The 16,762-nt window shown below is 41.5% G+C and overlaps 1 pseudogene; it reads right to left on the bottom strand.

Annotated features, from left to right (window-relative positions):
* Positions 1–4,122: 4,122 nt before the first annotated feature.
* On the bottom strand, positions 4,123–9,191 carry LOC112932488 (ubiquitin-ribosomal protein eS31 fusion protein-like; annotated as a pseudogene).
* Between the last annotated feature and the right edge of the window lie 7,571 nt (positions 9,192–16,762).

The following is a 16,762-nucleotide window of genomic DNA, read 5'->3' as shown; positions in this document are numbered from 1 at the left end:
GTGAACCTAAGATTTCTAATACATTTCAGAGATTAAGTTTATTTATTTATTTTTTCTTTTCCTTTCTCATACAAAGACTTCTTATAGAGGACTTTACTCTTTTGAGAGACAGGCAACAACAACAAAAAAATCTAAAAAGTCCTTTACTATCACAGTAAGACAATAAAAAATAAAAAGTCATGAAGTCAAACCGATTTCATACATTACAAGAACTGTGTCTTTCAAACTTTCAGGGAAAACACGCTCTGAAGTCAAAAAGCAATTCTTTGTTGGTGATTATTGACAGACATAAATCTCAGGGCTGGAAACCGTTTTTGTTTTACTCTTTAGTTAAGCCTCTCTTGGTTGAGCAACTTAAATAAATAATACATACTTTTAAAGTGTTTTCTATTTTTAGTTCTTGGTAGATGGTACTAAATAACTTTGTCTGCAAATTACACCCTCTGCTTTTTACCTGTGTTGTAGGTTTTATTAGCAGCTTTGTACTAACTCATTCATGTAATTTATCCCTCGCTTCTTCCCCAAGGCTGTCTCCTTGATGGAATGCCTTTAGCTGGAGACAGATTCTGTAATGCCATAAAAATCTGGAATTGTTCCAGAAAAATGTAAAGGAAAATGATCCACTAAGTTCATTTTCAGGAATAAAACATGAAATGAGGTGATACAGGGAGTGGAAGAAGATGATCTCCGGTTTCAAAGGATTAAACATATAATGTCAAATGTTTGCTCAAATACCCGCCCCCCACCCCATGCCCTTTTCTTTATTACTTAGACAACCAAAAAAAAAAAAAAAAAAAGAGTGTTGGGAGGGGGGTGGTCTGTGCTGGAGTGGTTTGGGTCCATTTTGATTCTATGACTTCTGACACATCCCCTCAGTGTCTTCACCTCCAACACAGAATGCTACACCTTTTCAGATTGCTGTGGGGTATCTACAGAAATGGGGGGACGTGTGTAATTTGAGTACAAAGTGGGCACCGTCTCTACCAGAATTCTAATGCCCCCTCCACTCCCACTCCATAATTTAAGCCGAAAACCAAGTAAAAGATAAACTTGGTTTTAAAAGTGTCCAAAGTAGAGACAAGTACAATGTGAAAAAGGTGACGGAGAAAACCACAAATAAATGATTGCTACTTTAACACCCAACATAAAAGGAAGCTGGTCTCTGATAAGTAACATTGGAAAAACAAAATTCAATAGTCTCAAATTAAAGCTTGTACTGTCTTGCTAAGGCTCTCCTAGCAGGCCCAAGCAAAGGAAACAGTTCCTGCAGGATGGGGCAAAGTCGGGGGGTGAAGGGGAGACCCTGACATTTAAAGCAATGGAGTGTACATTCTTACTGGAAACCCAGTCAAATGTAACAATCTGCCACTTTGTTTTCCGTGTCTTGTCGATGTTTGGAGAGCAGGAATCATCTCAGTGATTATGTGGGTGCATATAGGAAACCATCAAATGCACCTTAAAAGTCACCCTTTCTTCTGAAGTGTTGTCTTTGGAAGCTGTCCAAGATTGGCGAAATTACAGAGGGGGAACAGAGGCCGTTCTGTTCCTCAGATTCCAGCATGCAGTAATTTTAAAGGACATCCACATATATGATCTCATTCAACCTTGCATGACTGTGAGGAAAATATTGGCACCCCCATGTCGCCAATGACAGAGATTAGACATGTAGCTAATTAGTGACAAAAGGGGACTAGAACTAAAATTATTCTTTCCAAAACATTACAGAGTTCTTCCCATTACTTCAAGTTTGCTGCTGGTGGCGAGATGGTAATGGAAAGTCAAGACAAGATTAAGTGCTTATACTAAGTACTGTAACTAGTATATGGGGAAATGAAAATACAAATCATTTCCCAGAGCGTTTGGATGCATTTAAAATGTAGGATGGATCGGGAGTTATTAAAAGCTTCCAGAAGTTCTGTGAGGGATGTGGAGGGACCTTCTGGAGGTTGACAAACTGAACAGTTGATTCTGAGGCCAGCTTGGGGGAATATGTCAGAGGCACTACTGCAAGGCTATCAATAGTATCATTTAAAAAAAATTTATTTATTTCTTTATGAGAGAGACACACAGAGAGAGGCAGAGACATAGGCAGAGGGAGAAGCAGGCTCCCTGCGGGGAGCACAATGTGGTGTTCGATCCCAGGACCCCAGGATCACGACCTGAGCCACAGGCAGATGCTCAACCACTGAGTCACCCAGGCATCTCAATAGCATCATATTTTGTTGAACACCAGACACCTTCGATTGTAGAAGTCATCATTATCTTACACAACACTAAAATCTGGTATATGAGACATAAGAAAAAAAATACCATCAAATAAGTTATGGTGTATATTTATGCATGGATTGCAGGATTGTCTTAGTCTCTTTGGGTTGCTATAACTGAAAACCATAAACTGCGTGGCTTATAAACAACAGAAATTTATTTCTCACGGTTAGGGAGGCTGAGGGTGCCCAAGATCAATGGGCCTGCAGATTTGATGTATGGTGAAGGCCTGCTTTCTGGTTCACAGACAGTGCCTTCTACCTGTAACCTCACATCCAGAAGGGGGTGGGAGCTTTGTGTCTATTTTATAAGAACACTGATCTCATTCATGAAGGCTCCACCCTCATGACCTAACCACCTTCCAAAGGCCCCACATCCTCCTACCATCACCTTGGGCATTAGATTTCAACACATGGATTTGAGGGGGAGATGAATGTTCAGTCCATTGCAAGAACGGATCTCAGTTTTAGAGACATTACAATATGAGAAAATGAGCCTCTTAGAATTAATGAGAAATTGAAAGAGATAGACTTTCATCATTTACGTATTATAGCATACTTCTCAGTTGATCCCATAAGGCAGATGCTGTTAATTTTCTCATTTAGTGGAAGAGGAGGTTCCAAGGGGCTAAAGGACCTCACCAGTATTCCACAGGCGCAAGCCCAGCTCTCTCCTCAGAACCAGCACTGCTCATTTGGTTATGGTCATTCACTTCCTGTGCACCAGGATGCTCCTGCAGGCTGAGGACCAAAAATGGGTAAGAAATGGTCCTTTCCTAAGGAGACTGACATCTAACGGAGATGCTAGGCGTTCAAAGTTATCGCAGTGTGCTGTGATGAGGTTGGGAGGTTGATGGGGACACGGACGGTGGAGCTGGCGGGACAAGTGGGAGATAGGACTCTAATGAATTCTTAGTTATAAAGACGAAGAGTCATTGTAAAAATCCTAGTCACACAAGACTAGGATTGGGTCACTATTAGTCCCTTTATTCTTTTCCGGGGAAAGTGCAGATTTAGCCACCAGGAAAAGACGGAATACTTTTGGGGAAGGTTCTGCCTTCATAGGCTGATACATATCCATTTTAACAATGCCAAAAATGCAGGCAAGTATCCAAAGAAACGTGCTTAAGATTGGTGTACACAATGTACCTTGAGCAATTCTCCCCTTACCAGCTTCTACCAAGTGGTCAAGAACACCACTGCCAAGGTTGATGATGCCAGTTTTGCATCTTTGACGGTATCCATTAAATAAATGTGGAGTGGATATGGAGGTGGTAAAGAAATTCATTGACTGCCCCCAAAACATTAATTCTTCCCTTCTTTTTCTAAACCTCCCAGATTTTCATGTATGGAGGGAGTAGCCCTTCCCTCCATTGTGTGATAGCAGATCTTTTGGGGTGGATTAACCCCATCCTAGCTCTAGGGATGGGCTCTGAGGGTTAATTCCACCCTCGGCCTATGGCCTAGTCCAGGGATTGGTCCAGAGTTCCAGCATCCAGACGTTGGTTCCGTAGTGATCCGGTTTCACCTTTACCCTACTGGTTGGGAATAAGAATGCAAAGTGCCCTACGTGAAGCCGTGAAGCCGGCTGAAGATCTTAGCCAGCAAGTCGGGGAGGGCAGAGCCAGGAGTCACGGGACTTGGACTGGTTGGCCCCTGAAGTCACACTTCCCTTTTGCAGTGCCCTGTGCCAAGTCCTTCTCTAATTTATGCCTTTTTTGGTTTGGATTTCTGTGGCTTAAAACAAAATCACCCAACAGAGGTGCCATGGAGAATGGATAGCTCAGATTTTATTTTAAAGAGAAAAGTAGATTTTGTTGTTGTCAGTTCATGTCTTGTATTAGTAACCCATATACAATTACTTGTCTTCTGGTTTGTTGAAGCAGTAGGTCAGACAACAATGTCTGTCGAAGTGGCTAGCCACACCAACTCCAGCACCACGTTCATCTGAAGGGCACTCCCGACGAAGGCGACTGGTTTTGCCATTTGCATCCACCTTATAGTATTTCACGATGGCCAGTTTAACCTTCCTTCTCTTACATTTATTCTTCTTGGGAGTGGGGTAAGACTTCTTCCTCTTCTTAGCACCACCACGAAGTCTCAACACAAGAGTAGATCACTTTTGAATGTTGTAGTAGACAAAGGACGCCCATCTTCCAGCAAAGATGAGTCTGCTGATTAAAGGAGGAATTCCTCCCTTATCCTGAATCTTGGCCTTTACATTCTCTATTGTATTGGAGAGTTCAGCCTCAAGAGTGGTGATCTTCCCTGAAAGGGTTTTCACGAAAATCTGAATCTTGGCGGCGATTCCACCGCAGATAGTGGATCGGAAAGGAGAAAAGTAGATTTGAGCTGTGGCTCTATCGCGTGTTAGCTAAGGAACATGAGTAACTGGAAACTCTTCAAGCCTCAGCTTCCTGATCCAAAAAGTGGAGGTAAATTAGGAAAGGATTACATTCTGCAATGTACATGTGTGCCTGGTATAGTGCCTAATATAGAACAATGAGTTGGCAATCAGTGGTAATTATTATATTTGGTCTCTGGACTTTAACACAAAAGTCATGCTTTAATTATGAATGACAGCATGTTTTTACATAAACTATTATGTCAGGCACTAGGGTGCCATCGAAACAGATCTGTCCTAGGAGTCCAAAGACTTGGCTTCTGGAAGTGAGTGGTCTTGGGTAGTACATTTAGGTTCTCTAGATCTTAATTTCCCCCATATAATGTTACGATGTGAGCCAAGAAAATCTCGAGGGACCCTTTAAGCTCGAAAAGTCTACTATTTAACTTAAGTGGCAGTTTGAGTCATGAGAGAGAGGTCTCACTTGTTGTCTTTGACCTGAATAGCAGGCCACAAGCAACAGCTGAAGAAGTCATCATACAGAGTCCAAGTCTCTCCCATTGAGGTCAGAATAGCTAATGTGGAGACAGACATTTATGCCCACAGCTTAATTACAAGTTCATCATAGAGGCTTGCATGGAAGTGTGTAAGTCATGGCAATTATTGGAGAACCCTGTGGTTTTTGAAAAACCTGATTTTTTTTTTTTTTTGAATCAGGATATGGGGATAATAGTTTTGTCTCTAGAACTCACCAGCTGTATGACTTTGGGGAAAGTATTTAATTTCTCTGTGCTCCAGAATTTCAGCTAGAAAGGAGGGGCCTTGAGAAGCTCTGTAAGGCTTCTAGCAGGTCTCACACTGATTCTGACTATAATCTTCTAATGCAAAGATAGACAAATTGTGACTTTTTTTGTATAGTCTGTGAGCTAAGGAAAAAAATCCTAAAATTATTTTGCGTCATGTGAAAAGGAAACAAATTTCAAATCTTAGTGTCCATAAATAAAGTTTTATTGGCACACAGCCATGCCCATCTGTTTGCATATTGTCTAGGGCTGCTTTCCTGCTATGAGGGCAGAGCTGAGTAGTTACAACATATAGAAACTGCACAGCCTATAAAACCAAAAATATTTACTACCTGGGCCTTTACAGAACACGTCTGGCCAACCTCTAGTCAATACATCTGCTCGAAAATTCTGTGAACTAATGTCCATTAAACACTTTGTAAACCACATAGCATTCATCCATATGTAAGGGGTTCATATAAAATGGAATTCTGAAATTAAAATGCACAGCCAGAAAGCTCATGCCCCTCAAGCATTGTTTACGACGGGTGAAGCCATGGATAGTGCCAAGTTAAGCCCGTGCTGCTAAGAAATGCTGTGGAATTGTAAGCAAAGCTTCAAAAATGAAAAGGAGAAAATCATCTGGATGACATTAAAGAAGTCATGTAATTTGCTCCTTTTAAGGTAAAATAACCTCCTCCGATCCACAGCAGGGATTTTTTTTTTTTTTTTTTTTTACAGCAGGGATCTTTATAGCAAACTGTTCTTGCTTCCTACATTCAAAACTCCCACTTAGTGCAGGGCACAAAGCCCCAAGAAGTGCCTGCCACATGACAAGCTGGACAGAAATGTGCCCCTTAGAGGCAGAGGAATGTTCCTACTCCATTTAGTTCTAAGAAGTGGGAAGTGAGCATGCTCCCTGACTGCCCAGCAACCCTGTGTGGGTGTGAAGTCAGTCCATGGCTGCATATTAGGACTTTGACCTTGATCCTCATCATTTGCTTGAGAGAAAACATGTTCTTTGCATGCTAGACCTCCAGTGACTCTCTTATTTGTAATGAATTATGGAGCTACCATTTATGAAGAACTATTTGGTTCCAGGAACTACATTAAATACTTAATGTGTCTTATTTTTTGAAAGCTTCTGAGGCCAAGTATTACAGTTTCTTTTTGACAGTTAGGGAAATGGTAGTTTGATGACTTTAAGTAACTTGCCCAAACTAGAGAGATTCAAACCTGTTCTGTGCACTCTCAACAGTCTCCTTTTTTTTTTTTTTTTCTACTCAGAGCTAATTATATAAGCAACAATTGGATTTCTATTAAAATTTCACAGGCTCTTTATGATAAATATCTTGACAAAAAGCACGTAGTTCGATCATTAAAACAAAACTGGAGGACATTAAACCCTGTGGTATAATTTTCTATTAACAGTTCCTCAAATTTTTTCTTCATTGTCACAAAATCTTTTCTTGTGATGAGGACTTTTGAGATCTACTCTCATAGTGCCTTTCAAATATACAACACAATATAATTAATTGTAGTCACCATGCTTTACGTGATATCCCCATGACTTATTAACTTCCTAACTGGAAGTTTGTACCTTTGACCCCCTTCACCCATTTTGCCTTCCCTCTGCCCTCTACCTCTAGTAACCACCAATCTGCTCTTTGTTACTGTGAATTCAGTTTTTATATTTGTTTTTAGATTTCACACATATGTGACATCATATGGTATTTGCCTTTCTGTGTCTTATTTCATTTAGTATAAGACTCCCAATGTTCTTCCAGGTTACAAATGGCAGGATTTCCTCTTTTTTTTATGGGTGAATAATATCCCATCGTAGATATGTGTGTGTACATATGCATACGTGTCACAATATCTTCATCCATCCATCCACTGATGGACACTCAGCTTGTTTCTATGTCTTGGCTGTTGTAATGCTGCAGTGGATGTGGGGGTGCAGATATATTTTCTAGTCAGTGTTTCCATTTCCTTCAGATAAATATTGCAAAGTAGAATTAATTGCTGGCTTATACAGTAGTTCTATTTTTAAATTCTTGAGGAGCTTCCATACTGTTTTCCATAGTGGCTGCACCAATTTACATTCCCACCCACAGCACACAGGATTCTTTTCTCTGCATCCTCATTACCACTTACTATTTCTTGTCTTTTTGATAATAGCCATTCTGACAGGCGCAGGGATATCTCACTGTGGTTTCGATTTGCAATTTTAAAAATTCCTTAAATCCTCAAACATTTAATCAATGAGACAGCATGTTGAACCAGGGGTTGGACAGACTATGTTTGGGGTTTTCTTCTGCTACTTTCTACTTGTGCTTACACTCTAGGAGTCTCAGTTTTCTGATCTGTATAATAGGCTATAAGGTCTATGATGATGACACCACAGGGCTCTGTGCAAAAGTATTTTATAAACACTTATTATTTCTTGGTCATTGTTGGATTCTTTTTTAATGTAGATATTGAAGTTTCTATGTTAAAATGGCAGTTAATAATATTCAAAGAAGTAAATAAAAGCATGTCTCAAAGACTTAAGTAGATGTAAATATAGTCTTTGCACATACTATTGGCTTAAAAATGTAATGTTTGGGATGCCCAGGTAGCTCAGCAGTTGAGCGTCTGCCTTCGGCTCAGGGCGTGATCCTGGGATCTGGGATGGAGTCCTACATCGAGCTCCCTGAGAGGAGCATGCTTCTCCTGCCTACCTCTCTGCTTCTTTCTCTCTGTGTCTCTCATGAATAAATAAATAAATCTTTAAAAAAATAAAAATGTAATGTTTAAGGAAAAAACGATGCCTCTTTTTAGTAGGCTTAAAAGGAAAAAATTATTATCACAAAGAATGGCTATTTTCTAACTTTGCGTAAGATGCTATGCAAAGAGAATGGCACAGCCACAGTGACAAATCCTCTAAAAGTCTGCACTGTAGTCCGATGTAGCAAAAGTTTTAATTCCATGCTCACATACCACACTGCTCACCCCTCTGGTTATAACCACCAGGAATATTTCCCATAAGTCCCCGTTTGCAGTCTTCACAGAGGATGCTGAATACAGCTTAGCAGTTGTCTGCATGTCCAGCAATTACCACTGCTGGCTACTCCACTTGCAAGCCCCTGACAAATTGGAAAGACCCACCGTTGTCTCCCCTACCTGAGAGCTGTTCCAATCAACAACACCATCTGCTGGCTGGCACCAGGAACTGCTCAATGTCCTCTCCTTTTTTTTTTTTTTTTTTTTTTTTAATTTGTATTTATTTATGATAGTCGCACAGACAAAGAGAGAGAGAGAGGCAGAGACACAGGCAGAGGGAGAAGCAGGCTCCATGCACCGGGAGCCTGACGTGGGATTCGATCCCGGGTCTCCAGGATCACGCCCTGGGCCAAAGGCAGGCGCCAAACTACTGCACCACCCAGGGATCCCCCTTTTTTTTTTTTTTTTTAAATTTTTTAATTTAATTTATGTCCTCTCCTTCCTCAGGACGTCTTAGACCAGCCATCCTTCCCCATACCTATTTCACATTTCACAGTTCACAATCCAGTTCATTCCATTTTAGGAGATTATTCTTTAACATGTATACACACATTCTCTTTCATTCCTAGATTAATTTGCTAGGATTGCTGTAACGAAGCACCACAAACTGGCTTCAACAACAGAAATTTGTTGTCTCACAGTTCTGGAGGCCAAAAGTCTGAAGTCAAGTTGTCGGCAAGTTGGTTCCTTCTGAAGGCAGTGAGAGAAGGATTTGTCCCAGGACTCTCCACTTGGCTTACAGATGGCCATCTTCATGTCCACACGGTGTTCTTCTTGTATGCGTGTTCAAATTTCCCTTTTTAAAGATGAGACACAGTCATGTTGGATCAGAGGCCACGCTAAAGGCCTCATCTTTTTTTTTTTTTTTTTAAAAGATTTTATTTATTTATTTGAGACACAGAGAGAGAGAGTAAGAGTAGGGAGGGGCAAAGGGAGAGGGAGAAGTAGACTCTCCACTGAACAGAGAGCTTGACTCGAGGCTCCATCCAGGACCTCGGGTCATGACCTGAGCTGAAGAGATAATGCTTAACCGACTGAGCCCCACCCCCCCAGGTCCCCCTAAAGACCTCATCTTAATTAATTACATCGATGGCATTATTTCCAGATAAAGGCATTCTTAGGACCTCAACTGATGAATTTGGGGGGGCACATTTCAACCCATAACAACTTCCCTCCTCCCTCCTTCCAACTTGCTCAAATATCTCATTCTCAAGGCAATCTTCTATCTCATTCTCTCTTCTATGCCTCCTCCAACCTACCTTGTCAGCCTGTAAATTATCCTACATATAATGGGAACACATAAGATGGGCAAATCTAGGAAAAAGAAGGCCATGTGCTTTGAAATGTAACCTGATTTGGATAGAGGTGTGAACAACTCCTAGAATCTCTCAAGATCTCTTTTCAGAAGACCCTTCCTCACCCTCTCTATTTAAACCAGTTTGTTTTCTCTTCCTTAAGCACATTCAAAGTATGTCTTACATAACATTTTTCTGTTTCAATCACTAATATTCGAGCTGTATTACATTCTGCTATATTTTCATTGTCGATATGTAGTATTTTAACTGTTATAAAATAAATTAGAATAAAAGTCCTTATGAGATGGTAACTAACACTTGCCCTGCCAAGTCATCACTATAGTTCTTGTTCTCCAAGTATTTACGAGTAACATGTTGGGTATTGTGGCAGATGTGGGAGATACAAACATGTGAGTGATGATGTCTGCTCTAAAGAAATATCCAATCTAGGGGGGCAGACAGACAAAACTCATACTCTGTGTCTTATCATAGTGGTATTTATAGGATGGTATGGCAGCAGGGAAGATGGAATGGTTAATTAAACACTAGGAATCAGAAGTCATCAGCCCCTACCCGTCTAATAAAGGACAGCATTCTTGGTGAAGGCAAAATGATTGAATGATGAGAGAGAAAGTCTGGCACGCAGAAGAGAAGGGCATTTTAGCACATTGAGGAAACTGGAAGGTAGATGGCCGATACAAGTGGGGTAGCAGATGAAAGAGTCTTTGAGCAATCTTCCATCCAACAACTGGCCTCCGTCTACTGCTGTGGATTAGTTTGAATTGGTTAAAGACCCAAGTATGTCAAAGTGATGGATGCCATCTTTGACCTCAGGGACAAACACATTGCCTACTGGAAGTGAATGAAGTATTTCTGAACTTGCTTTAAAAATTGCAATTCAAGTCTCTTCATCAATTTACAAGAGTCATTATAATCATCCAACCAATGAATTGTTGACACACTATTTCATCTACCCTGCAGATGACTATTAAGAGCTGCAATGTGACCAGTCATCCATAGAAACTTTTCATTTTCTCTTGGTAGTTAGTTTCACATCATTTCCATTTATACCAATTCTCACAGTTTGTTTGGGACTGAATTATTTCAGCACTTGCCATGTGCTCACTGAACTAAGACCTGGACATGCTCATAAGCAGGCTTTAGAATTATTTCTTGAAAAGGACAGTCTCAGAATCCCAATTTTCATTAGAACCATTTGATTGTGTCATTATAAGCCAGAAGGAGCATGTTTGTTTTGTTTGTAGTCTATGACATCAAGATTTGGTCAAGATCTTGCACAGAGGGTCCTTTATTACCACTGATTGTTTCACTTTCACTTCTCATCAATTAATATGAGGTGAACATACTCATGAGCCAGGTTGTTCCAACCAAATCCTATCCCCTACTCTGGAATTACTTCCTGTCCTTCAAATAGTGGCTCAGATCCAAGAAATATCTTAAAGATGAGAGAGTTAGAGATCATCTCATCCAACCATATAATTTTACAGTGAGGTAACTGAGGTCAGAAATCACAGGACTGATAAATTATGCAGGATCCAAACCAGAACCCAGGTCCCCAGGTACTCAGTTCTGCTATTAGTTTTTCCCATTAAAAAAAAAAATCTGTTCCAAGGGGCACCTGGGGGGCTCAGTCGGTTAAGCATCCAGCCCTTGGTTTTGGCTCAGGTTATGATCTTGGGGTCCTGGGATCGAGCCTCACATTGGGCTCCATGCTCAGCAGGAAATCTTGAGTTCTCCCTCTCCCTGTGCCCCTCCACCCCCCACCTCTTTCTCTAAAATAAGTAAATCTTTAAAAAAAAAAAAATCCTTTCCCTATCTCTCTCTCTTCATGTAAGCCACATTAACGATTTTGATCCTTATCTAAAAAGTTAGGAGATCAGCTAAAGAATTTGAAGCTGGAGTGAGCACGACCTGATTAGGATATATTTTTAAAATTCCCTGGTGGCGAGAAGAGCATGGACTGGAGGGAGCACTGTAACAAACATGCACTATGGAGTTTGCCACCGTCACAACTCTGAAGTGACCCCATGTGCCTCCCGAAGCCCACCCGCCCTGGCCACAGCTCCGTGTCCCTGCGTGGACCCCTGACCCCAGGACAACCACAGCAGCCGTGACACAATCTGCCCAAACAGAGATGTGCTGGTTTATTATTCTCTCTCCAGAGATTCTGATTGTGTCATCTGGGATAGGACACCAAGACACCAAGAATCTCTATGTTTTACAAAACCCTAAACGACTTCAATGATAAATATGAAAACAAAAGACTGAAGAATTATTTTTCTAAGGAAGCAAGAAAAGAAGCAAGGAAGAAAGGAGGGGATGAAGGAGAATGTTAGGAATGGTACTATCGCTGTGTAGATGCCATGGCCAGTCCTGGTGGACGGTTTGTTGACTTGCTCGACAGAGTGCCAGTTCCCAAACTTTGTGTGTGAAAAGTGGAGTCTACATGCACCACCCAGAAGAGAAGCAGAGAGACACCATCTGCACAGGGAGACTCTGCTCTTCCAACAGAGGATTTACTCAATAGTAAAAACACTTTGTTCCTGTTTCAAGTTGAAATTATAGCCACAGCGATACTGAGAACTTGATGAAAGGATCGTTCAGGTCAACTTCAAAGTGGAGCTGAGTCTAGGATCTGTCATCGGAGGGCAAGCCCCACCTCACCTCCACCTCCACCTCCCTGCAGACCCGCCCGGGGCGGACGACAAACACGCCCCCTCACTCTGTGTGTGCTCCTGGGGATTGAACTGATGGAATCAAGATGGGGAGACTTCAAACACGCTGCATTTTTGTACCTTTTTTTCCCCTTCTTCCCTTACTTGCTTATTTCCTTGTGTCTGTTTACTCTGTAGATCTCTCTCTCTTTTTTCCAAGAAGCTAGGGTGAAAAGTCCTCAAAACCAGAAGCTGTCTGACTGTATGCACACAGGGTGTGATTCTGTGACTCCCAAATTCATCCTTGGTTGTCTAGTGGTGCTTTGCCTTCCTTCTGGAGCGCAGGCCCCAGCCTGGGGGCTGAGAACTAACTTCTCCTGAGATGAACATTGCATCATTTAGGCTTATAAGAATCCTTTTCATTGTATTTTAAGTTTTTAATTCAAGGATCCCTCAAGGACCCTTATTTTTCTTCAGAAAAATACATTTATTTTAATATCTCAGATGCCAAAAGCCTAAAGTGATACCAGACAGGTCAGATGAAACTGGCATTGTAATTATCAAACCACTATTTAAATTCTGAGCTTCTGAGGTCAACATTTCAGAAAGAGCATTCCCCTCCCTTATGAATAAGAGTAATTAACGCTTGTATTTTGTTTTTGCTGCATGCAAAGCATTTATACATTCCCTGAGATGAAACTTTCTATAGCTCTGCACCGGAAACAGGGCATGTGTTATAATATCTCCAGGATACAAAGACAGGAATTGGAGACTCAAAGAGGTTAAGTGATCCACGGAAGAAGGTGGCCTCTCGGACAGGACTGAGGCACAGCCGTTCTGGCCCAAGTTGGTTCCACACCGGCCACCACTCAGTTCCATTCCCAAAGAGAGAGAAACTCCTCTCCTGGCATTTACTTTGCTGCCCACAGGCACCAGGGTTAGGATGGTGCTGGGGAAGACGTTGGAAGCTCTCTGAAATATAAATCCAAGGGCACCTGGGTGGCTTAGTGGTTTAGTATCTGCCTTTGGCTCAGGCCATGATCCTGGGGTCCTGGGATCGAGTCCCACATCAGGTTCACCGCAGGGAGCCTGCTTCTCCCTCTGCCTGTGTCTCTGTGTTTCTCATAAATAAATTAATAAATTCTTAAAATGTGTATATATATATATATATATTTCCAGTAAAATTGCATGCTTTACATCTAATATTTATTAAAAATTTTAATATGTGTATCCTGTTTCAATCATGTGGATCCTAATATTTGATAACTCACTCTGGGATAAATTTTTAACCTTTGCAGTCTTAAAGACCGAGGAAATCTAAACATTTCAACTTATATGCATATTTTTATCATAGGAAATTATGATAGAGTGGTTAATAAAACTTCCAAGCGTAACAAGATAATAGGATAAAATTCTACTGGAGAAATGCAGTGGAAATACAAGTTCAAGGAGGCAAAAGGACACTGCAAACTGTCTCACCACTAGAGTAGAGTTTTTCCGTGTATTACAAATGGGTGATGGTGGTTGTAACATAATTATGGTATTTGTAGTTCGGTGAATATATTTAAAAGAGTAATATAATAGCATTATTTTTAAGTACCAATATTTATACTACAATGGAAATTGCATCATTTGCCTCAAATTATATCAATGATAAAACATTTTAGATGTCAGGTTTTCTTAAGCACGAGAGTTCTGAAGTTTGCAACATTTTGTGGGTGTGGGAGCATCGACAAATGTTTTGAAAACCACCGCCTTAAGCACTTGTGGCCTCATCTGAGAGTGGAATGACCAGTGAAAGGTGCTTGTCTTAATGAACTATTTAGTGAGAGAGAGGAACTTTCAAAAGAATAATACAGGTCCATCACTAACGTGTATGTGAGACTTCATTTTAGACTCCACTAGATCTGACTTTTTAAAAGTCCGAAGTGACCCAAAAGTTGTAGGACAGGGTATTGACAGAGTATCTTTAAAGGCAACGATTGGGGATGCCTGGATGAGGTGGTTGAGCATCTGCCTTTGGCTCAGGTCATGATCCCGGGGTCCGGGGATCTAGTCCTGCACCAGGCTCCCCGCGGGGAGACTGCTTCTCCCTCTGCCTGTGACTCTGTGTCTCTCATGAATAAATAAATAAAATCTTTAAAGAAAATAAAAATAAAGGCAACAATTAGATAAAAAAAAATTGAACTTTTGTGTTTGTAATTAACCAAGTTCTGAGGGTTCAGTAATCCACTAATACCACATTTTCCAGGGAAAAAATGGCCTTTTCCTTTCATTAATTCAGCTGGGCTGTATGAAATGGCAGAGGAGAATCACAGAGGGTTGCCTGTAAATCAAGCCAGCTTAGGAGCCAGTGTATGCATTCCCAGGAAAGGGGACAGTACAGTAAGTAAGTGCTTCTCTTATATCCACAGAACCTGCCAGAAGGGATCTCAGTAGCAGGAGGCCCTTAGGGTATCCCAAGGGAAGGGGTCAGAGGTGCAGGAACAGTCCTGAAAGGTATCTCTTAATGAGTAGCTGAGATTAAAAAAACATACATTCATATAGCCCTGAGTAAGTAAATATACTTATTCCTATAATGAGATAGGGCTAGTATAAATTTTATTCCTTTTTTTTATATGAGCCCTGAGAAAATTGTTCACATAAATAAGTATATGAAGTGGAAGATATTTGGTTACAGCAAAGTCCTTCAACTCTTTGAACTCCATTAGAGAATGCTGTCATCAAAAATGGTTTTTCATGAGCAGTTTACAGCTCAGAAAGGTCATCCTTCAATTTCTTTGAAAGCAAGTGCTTGGAAAAATACCTGAGTTGCAAACATACGGTGTGACCCGACCCTTCGAACCCCTGGCTTTCTCCACACTGACACCAACACCAAAGCAGCACGAGCTGTCAAACTGCCTCTTTGCTAGGCAGCCCGGAGTTTTGTGAGCCCCTGGACAATGCAGTGTGGTTAAGATTAGAGACGGAGGATATCCTTCTTCTGTAAAATGCAAGAGGGACAGTTAGGAACGGAGACGTGGAAAATCAGGATCTTCCAACCTGTGGGTGCCCCTGGGCAAAGACACATCAACAAGTAAACACACAGGTCCCCCCCTGATCCAAGGTTTTGCTTTCTGTGACTTAAGTTACCTGCGGTCAACGGTGGTCCAGAAGCAGATGATCCTCCCTCTGCCGTGCGGTCAGAAGGTCCATAGTAGCCTAACGCTCCCTCATGCCTGTGTCATTCTCCCTTCATCTCCTCGCACGGGCATTTCATCATCACACATCATTGCAGGACGTAGGGGGAGTGCAGTACAGGAAGATATTTCAAGAAAGAGAGAGACCACCTTCACCAAACTTTCATCATAGTATATTGTCCCACTGTCCTATTTGATTATCATTCTTGTTAATTTCTTACTATGCATTAGTTATAAGTTAAACCCTATCATAAGTATGTATGTATAGGAAAAAAATGGTTTATCTACAGTTTGGTACTAACCGTTGTTTCAGACACCCGCGGGGGGTCTTGAAATGGATCCTCTGTGGATATGGGGGAGGCTACTGTACATGGGTGTTGATGTTTAGGAATACGATTTTCCTAAAGCTATCTGTGAGCTGCACACTTCTGGGAAAGTTTTTGTGCATTCGGGTGTGTTTGTGAGACCATGGAAAATATATATTGGGCTCTGCCTCTGGTTCCCGGCACAGGACTCTTGAAACTCTTGTAATTTCCTGGGTGACAGGAGCATCACATAATGTGTGACTCTGGGTGGGCCCTTTGATGGCTCCAGAATGGCTCCTGGGTGAGGGCTAGTCACAGGAAAGCCTGAGTCATCATTAGAAATGTGGAATGCTCAGGCCCACTCTGCTTCTCTTGAGAAGGGAGAAGGCCTGAAAATAGAGTTAATGATTGATCACATCTACATGATGAAGCCCCCACAAAATCAGCAAAGCGTAGAGTTTGGAGAGCCTCTTTGTTGGCTATCATGGAGGTTGTGGGACAGATGCACACCTGGACAGGACAGGGAAGCTCTGTGCCCCTTGCCACATACCTCATCCTACGCATCTCTTCCATCTGGATGTTCATCTGCATCCATTATCATATCCTTTTAGAATGAACTGGTAAAGGTAAGTAAACTCTTATCCTGAGTTCTGAGAGCTGCTCTAGCAAATTAATTGATCCCAAGGAGGAGGTTATAGGAGCTTTCAATCTATGGTTGGTTGGTCAGAAGCACAGGTGACAACTTCAGCTTGTGCCTGGCATCTGAGTGGTGTGTGTGTGTGGGTGTGTGTGTATGGGGGGCAGTCTTCCTGGATCAAGCCCTTACCCTGTGGAATCTGAGGCTATCTCTGGGTAGAATGTCAGAATTGAGTT

The sequence above is a fragment of the Vulpes vulpes genome, chromosome 13 (genome assembly GCF_048418805.1).
Source record: "Vulpes vulpes isolate BD-2025 chromosome 13, VulVul3, whole genome shotgun sequence".
Taxonomy (NCBI): domain Eukaryota; kingdom Metazoa; phylum Chordata; class Mammalia; order Carnivora; family Canidae; genus Vulpes; species Vulpes vulpes.
Note: the sequence above shows the minus strand (reverse complement) of the source record. Positions and strands in the feature narration are given on the sequence as shown.